This window comes from Dendrobium catenatum, unplaced genomic scaffold (assembly GCF_001605985.2).
Source record: "Dendrobium catenatum unplaced genomic scaffold, ASM160598v2 fragScaff_scaffold_389, whole genome shotgun sequence".
NCBI classification, from domain to species: Eukaryota; Viridiplantae; Streptophyta; class Magnoliopsida; order Asparagales; family Orchidaceae; genus Dendrobium; species Dendrobium catenatum.
Genome location: NW_021318851.1, coordinates 66,253 through 81,378, shown reverse-complemented (window position 1 = coordinate 81,378; position 15,126 = coordinate 66,253). Strand labels below are relative to the sequence as shown.

Here is a 15,126-nt window from a genome sequence, read left to right as displayed (position 1 = left end):
AAATCTGCTGATAATATCCCCATCTATTTTCACCATTCCCTCTGAACAATAATCCAAGATATCTAAAACGTTGTAACTCTATTAATGCTTGATCGCCCAAAGTCACAATCCCCTCACTAGACATTTACTACTAAAATTCACTCATATATTCCGTTTTAGATCTACTCAAGGCGAAAACCTTTAGACTCTAGTTGGACCTCCATAATTCAAGTTATGCCTTCAATCCCTCCTAGTCTTATCAACAAAGAAGAATATTCAATCAGCAAAAGCATACACCAAGTACATTCATCTGCAAATGTATAGTGAGAACATCCATGACTACAAGCACAAAGATCCATGGGCTTAAGGCTGTATCCTTGATGTAAACCACACGAAATAGGGAAATCTTGGCCAAACCACTTGTTTTTGACACACATAGTAATAGCTCCTGCATTACATTATCTTTAATGATCTTGTATAAGGCATTTAATTGACTCCTTTCTTATCAAAATATCTCACATAGCATTTTTTTTTTCTTCCTTGGGAACTTTATCATAAGCTTTTTCTAATCAATAAATATCATATGTAGACCTCTTTATTTCCTCTATATTTTTCCATTCAAAACCTCTGAATAAATGTATGGCTTCCTAGTCGACCTACCGGCATGAAATCCAAATGATTTGAGAAAACCATTAGTATCACGCCGCACCTATGCTTCTATAACTCGCTCCCATAATTTTAAAGTAGAACATTAACTTAATACCTCTATAATTCGTGCAATCCTGTGCATCGCCTTTATTCTAAAAATAGGATTAATAACACTCATTCCCACTCATCTGGCATCTTTTTAGTCTTCAAAATAATATTAAAAGTTTAGTAAAGCCAAGAAATCCCTTCATCTCTAGCAATTTCCACACCTTCTAATGGAATATCAATCAGGTCAACAGCTTTTCCACCCTCATTCCTATTTAAAGCCTTCTCTAACTTCAGTTTTACTAATACGCCGTAAAAACAGAAATCTTTCTTTCATTTAGGGTGCTAAGGTCACTATAGTCATCTTATTTTCACACTCTTCATTAAAGTTTTAGCAAAATATCTCATCCACTTTTGTTTGAATATCATCGTTCTAAGAAAAGTATTTTTTTGATCTCATCTTATACACTTACTGAACTAAAATCCTACTACTCCTAATCTCTTTGTTTGGCTAACTTATACATTATATCTTTCTCCCTCCTTAGTATTTAATCTATTATATTAAATCGCTAAAAATACTATGTCTTGCATCGCATATTGCTTTCTTTAGATCCTTACGAGCCACTTTATTATAGATTTCCAATTATCAGAATTTTTAAAATTAAACGCAATTTTTATAACAATCTTCTTATTTTTAATCTTTCTTGCCACAATGGATCCACCACCAACACTAGCCGTTGCCAGGTCCCAAGTCCTGGATGAGAAAAGTGGAGGGTTGCGTTAGGTAGTCGACAGCCAGCGTAAAACTTGTCTGAACAAATATTGACAAAATTGCAATCATTTCATTTCAATATAAATTTAATACTATTAATCTATAGTATATATCTTTATGATGAATATATTATTAATAATTAGTATATTAATTCTAATCTGCTGAAATAATGTATTTTTTAATTAAATTTCCATATCCACCTCCAGCATCTTTTCGCTCAACTCGCGGTTCTCCTCTTTATGGCATCTCCTGAAATTTCTGAATTAAGAAATACGCAACAATAAAGCAGTAAAATACGCAGCATCCGACGCGTTCGGATTTACGTAAGTTAATACTCTCTTCAGACCTCTTAGCCCGTAAAGATCTCTTTTAGCATCATAACGTTAGGGTTTCCTGCTCATTGCTCAAAGCTCGCCGGCTGTTCAACTTCTAATTTTCTTTTCCCATAATGCACACGGATTTCTCATCTCCGTCACGTTCGAATTTCGATTCTTCAACGACACTAACCATCTTTCTGTCCCCTTTCATCTCTGCTTTTCTCTTTCTACCTTTAACTATCAAAAGGTGCAAAATGACCAACTCACCCAAATTACACAACCATGATTCGTTTCAAAATTTTGGCATTTCCGTCCGTGTCAATATCATTATCATTCTCAACCATTCGTTATAACCAGATTATACCTACATTCACTGTAATACCTATATTGAAAATGCCTTTATGCATCTTCTTTAATTGAAATATTTACTTATCTGAATTTGAATCTATATTGAATGATATTTTATTTTGATTTTTATCGCATTTGAATTGAATGATTGTATTTGAATATCCACTTGAATATATGCATCGGATCATGAAATGCATGTAAGATACATAAGGCTGATCCTGATTGGATTTCTTGGAACATAATTGGTGGAAGAATTTAGATAGGGAAAATGCCTCTATCCTTAATAATCAGTTTATTAAATTCTTTGTTGCAAAAATAATTTATGGGGTGATTGATAAAGGATACAATGTGACAAAAAAGATCGCCGTGGAAATAATTGTTGTAGTGAGAATGTGTTGTCTGCTACATAATGTCATTACTGAGGTTCTTAATATTAATGGTGCTGGTTCTTGCATTTGATTTATTATTTTCGTAGTAGATGAAGCCTTTCAAGCACATTCATGGCCTGTGGAAATTCTGAAATGGCATAATAGGTCTGGTTGAAGTGTGTAAAGTATAAATGTAGTTGCTACAAAAAATAGGCCTCACAATTCACATGCATGCCCTTGCTCAAATTGATTGTTGATTAAATTAGGAAACAAGTTATCTTTTGCACTTCTCCGATCCGAATCATATGCAAAATCACATGCTTTTTTATTTTAGAGCAGCATTGTGTTTTTCTTATGTAAATTTTCCTTTATACTATTTCTCGAGGCATAAAAAAGTTTTGATTGATTGATGTATCTTATCCTATTTTCTTGTTCGCTCCTCTCTTTCACTCCTTTTTTTTTTCTTAATTTTTATTGATATGTTGGTGATAGTCTTTCATTCATGCTTGCCTTTTGCTTGAATGCGAATGCTTTTGTTACACTACTTTTTGGTAAGAAGGTGGTGCTTGGAGCAATTGTTAGGCGTTTAGAGCAATTTTTGTGCTATTACCAAATCCATCTTTGTCATGAATAGTTGGTTTTAAGCTGTTTCTAGAAAACATATAAAGATCGTCTACTTTCTATACTTTTTTTGTTATCTTAACACAAAAAATTACTTCCACGATGAATCTACCTAGCATGAAACCAAATTAACTTTTTGATATAAACATAATTTTTTCCAAATTATATGTCTCATTGCTCACTCCTATAACTTCATTATATAGCTTATAATTCATGCATCAGTCAATCAAAAGAATTAATACCAAACTCATTAAATGAAAACATGTAAATTCAAAACCAAATAAGTGCAACATGTGCTCATAAAAAATATATTCTAAAGAGGATAAAATGTCTAGTTCTCATGGTAGAACAAAGCTTTCGATTCACAATGTTCCTAGGTATAAAATAAAAGACAGAAGGAATGCAAGATCAACAAATAAAATAAAAAATAAAGAACACTGAAGAGTGTGAATGCTCCTGATTTAATTCTATATCGCTAGTTTGTGTCGGTGGTAAGAACATATCCTAATTTGCTTAGAATTTAAACTTATTTAAGGTAGGAACCATAATGCGGATGTGGGACTTTGAAAAAGGAATATAGTTTACGAGGGTGGAAGGGAATCACAAAAAATACTTTTTTTTTTTAATTTTACTCTTGCTCCTATAGTCGAACTTCTGCTAGAGACGTTATTAGAGCAACCATTCTTTCTTTATTTTTATTAATATAGGTAGACAAACATTTATACTGTCAAGCAAAATCTATAAAAAAATGAAGACAAACATTTATATTAATAATGAACTCGAAACCAATTAGCCAAATGGTTAAATTACATTACACAAATGACCAAAGACTAATAGCAAGATTCAAACCACCCAATAAAAGCCAGTTGTGATGACAAAATAAATCAACAATCACTTGCAAGCATTTTATGTTGAAGCAAAAAAAAAAAAAATTGAACTTTAAACAACCAGCTTGTAGGCCAAAAAAAAGGAAATATGTAGACAGAACAAAAAGAAAGGGTAGAATATAACAAATGCATGAAGCAGAGTGATTGAAAGAGCTATGGAAAAACCAACTATCATATTACAAATCTTAATCCAATAGCCATTTCCCTATTCATACAGTTTAAGATCTGATTATTGATAAATAATTGTCATACATAAAAAAAAAAAAAATTGTCATACATAAATTGTTGTCATAAACTTGAAGTCATGCAATACTTGATTGAACTTAGTGAAAATAAAGATATAAACAATAAACCAAAATTTTATTTTCCAGTATCTTATATTTAAGAAAATGCTATCCCCGTTGACTCTCAAATCATTAACCAATTTATCCTTCATAGTTGTGTCTACATGTATATTCTATCATTCTCATTTATGCACTGCTATATTTGGGCTACCAAGAACATTTTAACTACCCAATAATCAGATCCATACATCTCAAACCTAACAACAAATGTATATCATTTACCATGCAGTCTTCATGATCATCACATAATACTCCTGAGCCACTTCTAAGTTTTACGCCTAGCCTTAACTTTAAAAATCCTTATCCATAATCCTTTTTAACACTCCACCTCAGCTGACCCCCTCATTCAACGTTGGCACTTGCTCTTGACATCAATAGACCTCCCCTTCCTGGAATCCTGAACTTTCTTGTCTTTCTCTAACACACCGTACCCTGTTCTTTTCCCTCTCTGAGGGCGATCTATGTCCTTCTCATTCAATGCATAGCTTGTGTAGGGGAGAAGCTGAACCTTGTAAATGCAATTGAAGGTGAGGAGCTTTGGTGCAGCATAAAATTGTTGTGGCAAGGAATTCAGAGACTGAGTTTGACTGTGAGAAATTGATTTCGGAAGAAAGCTGCAGTGTTGCAACAAGCAAATGGGGAAAAGTTTGCTTTAGTTCTATTCTCGTAGGACTTATACCAAATAATGTGTTTTGTTGAGTTTCACTTAAGAAAAGAATGCATCTGTGACAAAGAAAAGCATGAACCAAACTAGTATGAAGGATTGAAAAAAATAAAGGTTTAGTTGGAGAAATGCTGTTAAAATGAAATCTTTAATGGAATTGGATGAAAGTTAAGTAGACTGTAATTCTTTTAAACACTTTGAGATGCTTATGCTTTGTTGGATAGATAATGTGATAGGGCGTGGACAGAAATTGTTTCCTAACAGCATTTGACATGAAAATTGATGCGCTTCATGACTTGGTTTTCTTGATTTGTCAACAAATTGACATTTCTTCATTTTTTTTACAACTGTGTTTTTTTAGTGAAATTGATCATGAAGGAAACAATAGCTCTTTAATGAAAGAAGTATAAGACTTCCTTCAATAAATAAAATTCAAGAACCGAAAACAATTATACAAGTAACCAGAAACAAAAGAGAAACCTGAAATATCAAAAAGAATAAAAATATCATATGAAAAAATTGGACTCAATTGCACACGAAATTTTCCCGATTTACAAAGTTTTCTTTGCCATAATCGATCCTGAGCTACTAACTGACATATGGTTGCCAAAATAGAAATCACCTTCCAAGAGTGGATGTGGAACACCCCCATTAATACACTATCCAGTGAACTAAATTTGGCTCTCTTTGCTGCCTACTCATTAGCCATAGGCTACGGTTTGCTTTTCATCTTCTCCAGTAATTCGTGTGAGAGATAAAAGTTTTGAACAGCCACCAAGAAACTTATTCGCCTCCTTCCTTCATGACGGATAGGAAGTCACGACATTCGACGTTCTTCTGTTGCCAAGGTAACCAACCATTTTCTCCCTTTTACGTGCTTCTAATCCACCCAACCTCAGGATTTTAGATTACAAAAATTTATAATGCAAGTTATTTTTCATTATCATAATATCTTTTTTTGTTGTAACCTCTTTATAATGTATAAATCATTACTTGTCATGACTGATATGCTTCATAAATTTGATTTGAATTTACACAAAATTCGGTGTAATTTTTAAATCCGAAAGCACTCAAAACTCTATTTGACGAAAAACACCGGATTTACTAAAATCTTGAGGTTGAGCGAATTAGAAACGCATGAAAGGGAGAAAATGGTTACCTTGGAAACAGAAGAAGGACGACTGTTGTGACTTCCGACCCGTCAGGAAGGAAGTAGGCGAATAAGTTTTTTGGTAGTTGTTCAAAACTCTTATCTCTCACGCGAACTACTAGAGAAGATGAAAAGCAAACCCTAGCCTAAGGCTAATGAGAAGGCAACAGAGAGAGTCAAATTTAGTTCACTAGATAATGTACTGACAGGGGGGTTCCACATTTCACTCCTGTAATGTAATTTTTATTTTGACACCGGATGTCAGTTAATAGCTCAGTGTTGATTATGACAAAGAAAACTTTGTAAATCGGTAGAATTTTGTGGGCAACTGAGTCCATTTTTTCATATAATATTTTCGTTTTTTTTATTATTTCAGGTTTCGTTTTTGTTGCTTTGTTTCTGGTAACTTGTGTAATTGTTTTCAATTCTTAAATTTTATTTACTGAAGGAAGTCTTATATTTCCTTCATCAAATAGCTATTGTTTGCTTCGTGTAACCACTTTGGACTGCATAAGAACAATAGATTAAAAAAGATATATCATGATAATTTAATTCGGGTTGTTATCTTACTCAACTTCATGTAAATTTAGATCAAATTAATAAAGCACACAAGTCAAGAAAAAAATTGATTTATACATTAAAGAGCGGTGTACAAAGAAAACAATATTATGATAATGAAAATCAACTTTCATTATAAACTTTTGCAAGTCTAGCAGCATTTATCTTCATAGTAATAGTAATGAAAACAAAGCACTTATAAAGGTAAATGACAAATGGTTTGCTGCAAACAAACTACCAAGTCATTCGAGAAAATATTATGCAAAAGAAATTGTTTAATAGAAAAGTGTCATGTTCTTCTTCCCTAGAAAACTATATAGACCTTCTTTCATAGCCAAGATACCACATTTCATATTGAAGAAAAAAAAAAAGAAAAGGAAATATGTAGACAGAACAAAAAGAAAGAGTAGAAAATAACAAGCGCATGAAGCAGAGTGATTGAAAGAGCTATGAAAAAACCAACTATCAGATCGCAAATCTTAATCCAATAGCCATTTACCTATCCATACAGTTTAAGATCTGATTATTTATAAATAATTGACATACATAAGTTGTTGTCATAAACTTGAAGTCATGCAATACTTGATTGAACTTAGTGAAAATAAAGATATAAACATTAAACAAAAATTTTATTTTTCCAGTATCTTATATTTAAGGAAATGCTATCCCTGTTGACTCTCAAATCATTAACCAATTTATCCTTCATAGTTGTGTCTACATGTATATTCTATCATTCTCATTTATGCACTGCTGTATTTGGGCTACCAAGAACATTTTAACTACCCAACAATCAGATCCATACAACATCTCAAACCTAACAACAAATGTATAGCATTTACCATGGAGTCTTCATGTATTTAAATGGGTTGACTAAAGCTGACGCTTTTAAATGATAAATGATTTAAGTGGGTTCAGTAGGGTGGACGGGACGTGAGTTGCTTTTGTTGGCTTATGAAGTGGGGGCAGTGTGAACAGAGGAGAAAAGAGTTATAAATGGGCTGATTTGGAAATGTAAGGGCTGCAGGAGTCAGATGGGGTTAAGGTGAAATAAAGTGGCCTATTGTTGTTGGAGATGTGGGCTTTGGGGTTTGGTAGTGGAGTAATCTTTGGGCTGATCTCAGCTATTTGTAAAACAATGTAAGTGGGCCTTTGAAAAGATATTTGGGCTGAAGTTTGATGTTGTAATGGGCTGCTGTTTGGGTTTACTTTGCGTTGAAAACAGTGGGCTGAAATAAGCTTTTGTAAGGATCACATGAACGCAAGCAATAGAACAGAGCAGCAAAATAATAATAATAATAATAATTGTTGTAGGCCTCCCCCTTTTCATCTTTTTTTTTTTTTTTGGCATATGCAAATACATGTACAAAGATACATGTATGCTTTGATAATGCAAATAACTGTTAATGCTTAATAACCTCAACTAAAAAAAGTAAAGCACTGGAGTGATTGAACTAAAAGAAAAGAAGAGATTATACAAGGAATCTTGACTTCTCAGTAATGATGTTGTTGCTTTGCTAGGTACAATCAGCAGAGAAGGATTTGTCCTCTTCTCCTTGACAGATTCTCTCTTTCTTTATTTAAATGCTGGGAGGAAATGGCTATGAAATAGAAGCTTTCACGTGAAAAAAAAAGTACGCTGAATTGTGCTGTACCTCTGCTATTGGCTGCCGGAGAATATAATAAGTGGAGATATCAGGCTTGGTTTTGGCGTGAGGCTGAGTAGAGGAAGAAAATCTGGCCTTTTACATGAGACGGAAGGATCTGCTGTGTGAGAAGTTCCGGTCAGTTTAGGTAGTGGGGTGGTTTGGACGGAACTTTGACGGGCTGTGGTAGCTGCAGCGTCGATTTGATTTAAGGGAAGGAGGCGGCTGTGGGAGGGTGTCGAGGAGTTGGATGAAGCAGAGAAGAGGAATTAGGAAGATCGGAAGGTTGGATGTGTGGAGCTTCTACTTGCTGTTGGAGGCGAGGATGGACGCATGAAGGACTCTGAATGGGGTTTAGAGTGGAGTTGATTCGGCTTTTGTGAAAACTGAAGTGGAGAGATTGAGAGCCTTTTCTTTTTGTTGTGTGGGAAAGAAGTGAAATAAAACAGAGAGCTTTCCGTGAAGATAGTGAGAAGCTTCCTAATTTGACTCATTTCTACGGTCTCCGAAGTAAGCTGGGATAGGCCACAGAGGAACCAAAACGAGTTAACACATTAAGTGCATATTAATTTGATTTGAATCTTTTCCTTGTTTGGAATCTGTCTTTGCTGCCATTTTATTAGCTTGAGATCCAACATCAGTGATATATAAATAATATATTCATTTGAAAATGCAGAGCTTAATTGGTCAAGTAAAAACGTCTCAATTTGTGTGCAAATTATTCAATTTGCGTGTGATTTTTTTTTTTGTTTTGCATGCATCTTGTCTCATTTTACGTGTCAAATTCTCCGAGTATCAAAATTGGACAAATTGATAGTCCATTAAAGGTATTGACGATGTTCCAGTCGCAACGACGCGTCCGTTTTGCGATCGAAGTTTATTTGGGTGACGTCGAAGCCTAATTTCTCAAAAAACGTCATGTCGCTATAAAACTTCTTCGATTTGAGCACACAACCTCATTCAAACAAATTGGTAGTGCATTCATGAGTATTGACGGCGTTTCGAACACAATGATGAAGTCTGTTTTTTAATCAGACGTCGTTTGGTTAGCGCCGAGCAAACTTTTTCTTGAAATTCGTGTTTTGCCTCGGGATGTGTGTTGACCTCCTTGCATGTTTTAATTTAAACAAATTGGTTGTCATGCTTAGGTATTTAGGATATTCTGAACGCAGTGGTGAAATCTGTTTCGCGGTTAGATTTTGTTTGGGTAGTGTCAAGGCATATTCTCCTCGATCTGCACGTTTTGTCTTGAAATTCGTGCAACCAATCTAGATGCTACAAATTGAACATAAAAAGTGTAGTTCTTGAGTATTCGCAATATATCAGTCACAATGGCGGAATTCATTTTGCGAACGGACATCATTTGGATAGCGACGAGACTGATTTTCCTCAAAATTCGTGTTGTTTCCTTGGGATCCGTGCGACCAATATGAATGCTTCAAATTTAATAAACAAAATGTAATTTTCATAGGTTGACAATATTACAGAGGCAACGACGAAGTTTGTTCGTCGATCCGACGTTGCTTGATTAGCGCCACGTTTTAATTTCGGTTGTTTGCCGTCTCTTTTGACCGATCTCATCGATTTGATTGCGAGGGGACTCGACCTAATAGAATTCGATGTCCTGATCGTAACGCCGCTGTCTGCCTGGCATTCGAAGGTCATTTGATCCTTTAAGCGCTGCGTCACGCTAACCCACGTGCTGCTTTATTTGTCATTTTTGTCTTTTTTGCACGCAGTTTGGGTTATAGGGGTCAACAACTATATACATTTTAACATGATATCAAAGTTTCCTTCTCAACAATAATTGTCTTACTCTCCCACCTACCTCCCCTCATCAAACCTCTCTCCTCATTCATAAATAAAAATGACAAAGACAATTAGCAAACCAACACCTCATGAATTGAGGTGACCTCTCCCTCTCCACTATTGACACTCACATTTAAATTATTAATGTCTAACATTAAGAGCATAATTCACCTCCAACTCACTCCATAAAACCATCTCACATAGTGATAATAATTCCTCAAAATCTTTCACGATAGTATATTTTAATGCAATCTGACAAAAACAACTCTTCGTCCTCCGTGTCATCTACTCCAAGCAGACGACTTGCTGCTTCCAACCATGGATGCTCATCAGTTAGAACTTAGTTGTGACCTTATATTAGGTTCATGACACCAACTCACCTCCCGTACATTCTCAATCCCAACAGTTAACACAAAATATAGATAACCATTGAGAAATGACTTCAATCTACCAGTTGTTCTCATCTTCTCCAATTGAAGAACGATTACATAGCATCCACACGAAAGATCAAACAATTACTAAGTACATATCCACCATTAAATCTAATGTTGATGATATTCCTGCAACAAAACACCACTAGATCTCGAAGACATCATCCTTTACAACATAAATAATCTCCCACCGACCTACCAATCACTCAAGACAAAGATTAGAACTAACCTTCAACCATTACAACTAGAGAACTTCTACTCTCTCTCCCTTCAACCACACACACACATCGACACTATATTCTTTCAACAAAATAAGACAATGAAATCAACTATCACTTCATTTACAATTAGATCAAATCCTTGTTCATTATAACTTATCATTTCACTTTACAGGATCAAACTTACAACATCTCCACAAAAGGACTACAATGTACTAGGTTTCACTACCTACATGATAAGTTGATGCATCTTAATCTAGATTAATTTGAAAAAGCTAATAACAACAAAAATCAAATTTACCACTCCCACTCTACAATTTCTACTCCGTTGGTGCCTTCTCACCTGAAACCCTCTATAAAACCTTTGGAAAATCCAATCACTAGCCTAAAACAATATTACTACCATAGAAACCTACCTTTATATCTAGGAGTATCCTTCCTTATACGTATAGATAGTCATGTAACTCTAAATAATAAATTAAAAAATGAATGCATAACTATGAACTACTATTTATCTTTAATGTTCAAGTTTTTACTGTACACCTTTAATCATATTTCAACCTTAATGACTAAGATATAAAAAATTGCACCCCTTATTATAATGACAAATGAAACGCAACCCAAATATAACAAAATATTTAAAACACTCCTAATAAAATAAACACAACTATTGGATAACCTTTACGAACTCTCTGCCCCCTCTTCAACCCTTTCAATGCTTCACCACAAAGGTCAACCTATGATTAAGCTTACATGAGGTGTTTTGCATGTTGACCACAAAAAAAAAGACTCCACTACTTAACTCATAGTTGCATTAAGACTGGTGCAACTATGAACTTTGAAAACATAAAAGCAATAGAACTTCAGAGCTTAAATAAGTTTACCATCCCAATTACATCCTTCAGTTCATCATTATATGATCTAATGTTCTCTTTCATAAGTTCAAATAACTCCTCGTTGGAGCATCCTTCATTACCTTTAACTTCTTTAACATTTTCGTGCCGAAGAAAAGCCCCTTCCTAATGGAAGCGATACCCAATATATAAAGTATCAAACATTTATATCTCTGTTGCTACAAGTTGAAAAGTATGAACCTAGGATTTGACAAACCTTCAGTTTTGCAAAAATCTTATCTGAGTATGGTTTTCCACCATTGTCCACAATGGCAGATTCAACAAGAGAGAGCAACTCATTTACTTGTCTCTCTCTCTTGATCATATACTAGTGGTATAATAAAAAACGATTACTCTATTGTTACATTGTTGAATGATGTTTTGCAAGAAATTTTCAAGGATCACAAATAATTGTACGAGATGAAAGAAATAAAAAAGAAGCTTAAAGATTTAAATTGAAAAGACAAACTTAAAAAAAAGTAACATGGTAAGAGCAATACGAATTTGTCAAGGACTTGGTCTAAATTCAATCATCTTTAAATCACTCTATAAAAATAGAAATATATTTGACAACTAAAAATAATTGTTCAAATTTTGAAGATACAAGTACTCTAGAACTCTAAATGTCACTCAAAACATATTAAGCAATCAAATTATAACATAAGCAATGAAAATTAAGTAGTTCTCCTCTTAGAGATTGGAAAAAGAACCTCACATATGAGATCTTTATAGAATAAAAGTAGAAACTGAAGGAAATATAAAAGTCCAGAAGCTTTGCCAAATGTTGCAATTAAATTAAATAAATGCATATGACATTTTTATTACAAAGTATAGACTAACATTAAAAGAAAAAAGTCATCAAGGTAATCACATTGCTCTTATTCGAAGGCTCAAAACAACTTTAAATGCCCCTTAGAGTTTTGTCAATCAGCAATCCTCATTTATCAACAAGTTATTGATGAATTGTTCACCAAGATGAAATCATTAAAATAGAACTATAATAATAAATAAAAGGGAACATTATTTATCTTTGGAAAAATTGTGTTTATCCACCTATCATTGATCACTTTTTTGGTCCTTTGACTAATCAACAATAGTTTTAGGTAAAGAATCTAGACTTGATTCAAAATTTGAAATTTAGACGATTAGCTACTATACCAAAAATGTTGTCCTTCATGTTATTCTTAGTGTATCGTTTCATCCTTTTTTTAATTTTTTTTAATTTTACACAATTCCCCTGGCATTTGAGTATTTCTATTTCACTATGACACTCTTAATTCGATCAAAGCTAGTCACTCCAATTTGATTGATCCCAGCCACTTCAATTTGTGTCGCCATCTTCGCTTGCTTATAGCCACATTAAGTGTTGCAATAACCAAATTCATTCAAGTAGTTCAGCTTTGAATGACAAGATTCATTGTAAACTGTAGATAAGTCTATTTCCAATAACAAAATTATTTAAGATAATAAACATGTAGAGTGAGAAACTATGATGCACCGATACTTCTCCTCAAAGAGGCGTGCAGTGTCCGACACGACACTTGTCCTACACTCCTCCGACACATGTCAGACACACCGAAAACATGTCCGATTAAAAACAAATTTGACACACATGTCCGACACATGTATCTTAAATATTTTATAATTTTTTAAAATATAATTTCTTATATTTGGCAAGATTTAAACTAAATTTCTTATTTCATATCCACAACACAAAATCAACATCTGATACTCATTCATCGAATATTCTCATTTTCATTTCTCTTTGGCAGTGAAGGTATTTTCATCTCCTCCTTTTTTGCACAATTACAAATCTCTCTTGTTGAACTAGAGTTGAAAGCAGTGATATTCAATAATAATGATATTGAAGATCAAAAACAAACCTCTTAAGCTAATCCTAGTAGTTGAAGCTTAAATGTTTGATGTTGTAGTAAGTGATTATTTGCTTATATTTTTGTGGTTGTACTAGATATTTTGTACTAAATATTTTATATTATAAGCTAGACAAGTTATCATGTCATTCATTTATTATTGTTTATCATTTTTAATATGATATTACATTAATATATATACACTATATAAAAATATATATTGCCGTGTCCGCGCCGTACTCGTGTCATATATTTTCAAAAAAGTCGTGTCCCTTGTCCGTGTCGTCGTGTCCGTGTCTATGTATCATAGGTGAGAAACATGATCTTCAAAGGATATAACCAAATTTAGTGCTGAAAAAATTAAATTCACTATGCTAGCATTTAAATTCAACTTTTGAATACCCAAGTTCATCATAACCATTAAACACATATTTCTAATGCATAGATCAACCAAGATAGTAACCAAATTTAGTTTTTTGAAAATGTGCTTGCAACCAAAGGAAAAACTATGTTTCTCTAACATGATATTGACTCATGAAGGGGCAGGGTCAATCAAATATTGCTTTATGTCTTTAACTAATTCAATTTTAAAAAGTAGTACACAAGTAAAATATATTGAAATATAGGCATAGTTTGTGAAAACAATTTGAAACAATAGTCATAAATTTGAGTAGGTAGCAATTGTCGCATGTATTAGTAAACAAAATATGATTACATAATTAGTTTGAAATTAGAAAAAAATATCAAAATAGACCCTTAACTATTTAATATTTATGAGAGAAAATTTAATCCTAAACTAACTATTGTAACAAAAATAGTCTCTAGATTACTCCAATGTGATCTACAATTAACTCCGGACTTCTCAAAAGTGATGCATACATAATCAAACAAAGAGACAATTTTAAATCATATCTGAGTAGTAAGAGACTAAATTGAACACATTTATAATCTTGAACTAAAATGACCTCATACAAATAATTTAGGGACTATTTTGACATTTTTATCTTTAAAAATATATATTTAACTACAATATATATATATATATATATATATATATAATTTTGTATTCCTTATTTTAGTAACTTGATGCATTACGCTCATATACAACAGCATTTTAGTGCACCTACATTATAGTTAAGCAATGGCCTCAAAGACAATGGGTTAAAGTATTTTGTATAAACAATTAAGTAATGTCTTGCTATTTTATGTAGCATACCTTTACCATTATCTATTGGCATATTAACGTAATAGATCATAATTATGGTGTGATTTCGATTTTACACTCAACTTATCAATGCTTCTTGCCATCAAGATATCATCATACAACATGCAAAAGAAGGCAATCAATACTACTAAAAGAAAAAAGATACAAACCCTCAAAGTTTCAGGAAAAAGGCTCATATAATCCTTCAAGCTTTTCTTTTTAGATTCCAGGGTATCCCCACCAGTGAAAACTATAGTCATATAGTTAATAATCTTATAACCAAAAATTGATATTATACTCTCAAAGGCTTCCTCCTCTTCTCTTATAAAGCAAGATCCAATTGAGAAAACGATGAG

At 33.2% G+C, this 15,126-nt stretch overlaps 1 protein-coding gene across 3 annotated transcripts in view; it reads right to left on the bottom strand.

Annotated features, from left to right (window-relative positions):
- Positions 1–15,126, bottom strand: part of LOC110103152 (immune-associated nucleotide-binding protein 9-like) — a 36,706-nt gene that overhangs the window by 8,345 nt on the left and 13,235 nt on the right. The gene's annotated exons all lie outside the window — the stretch shown is intronic.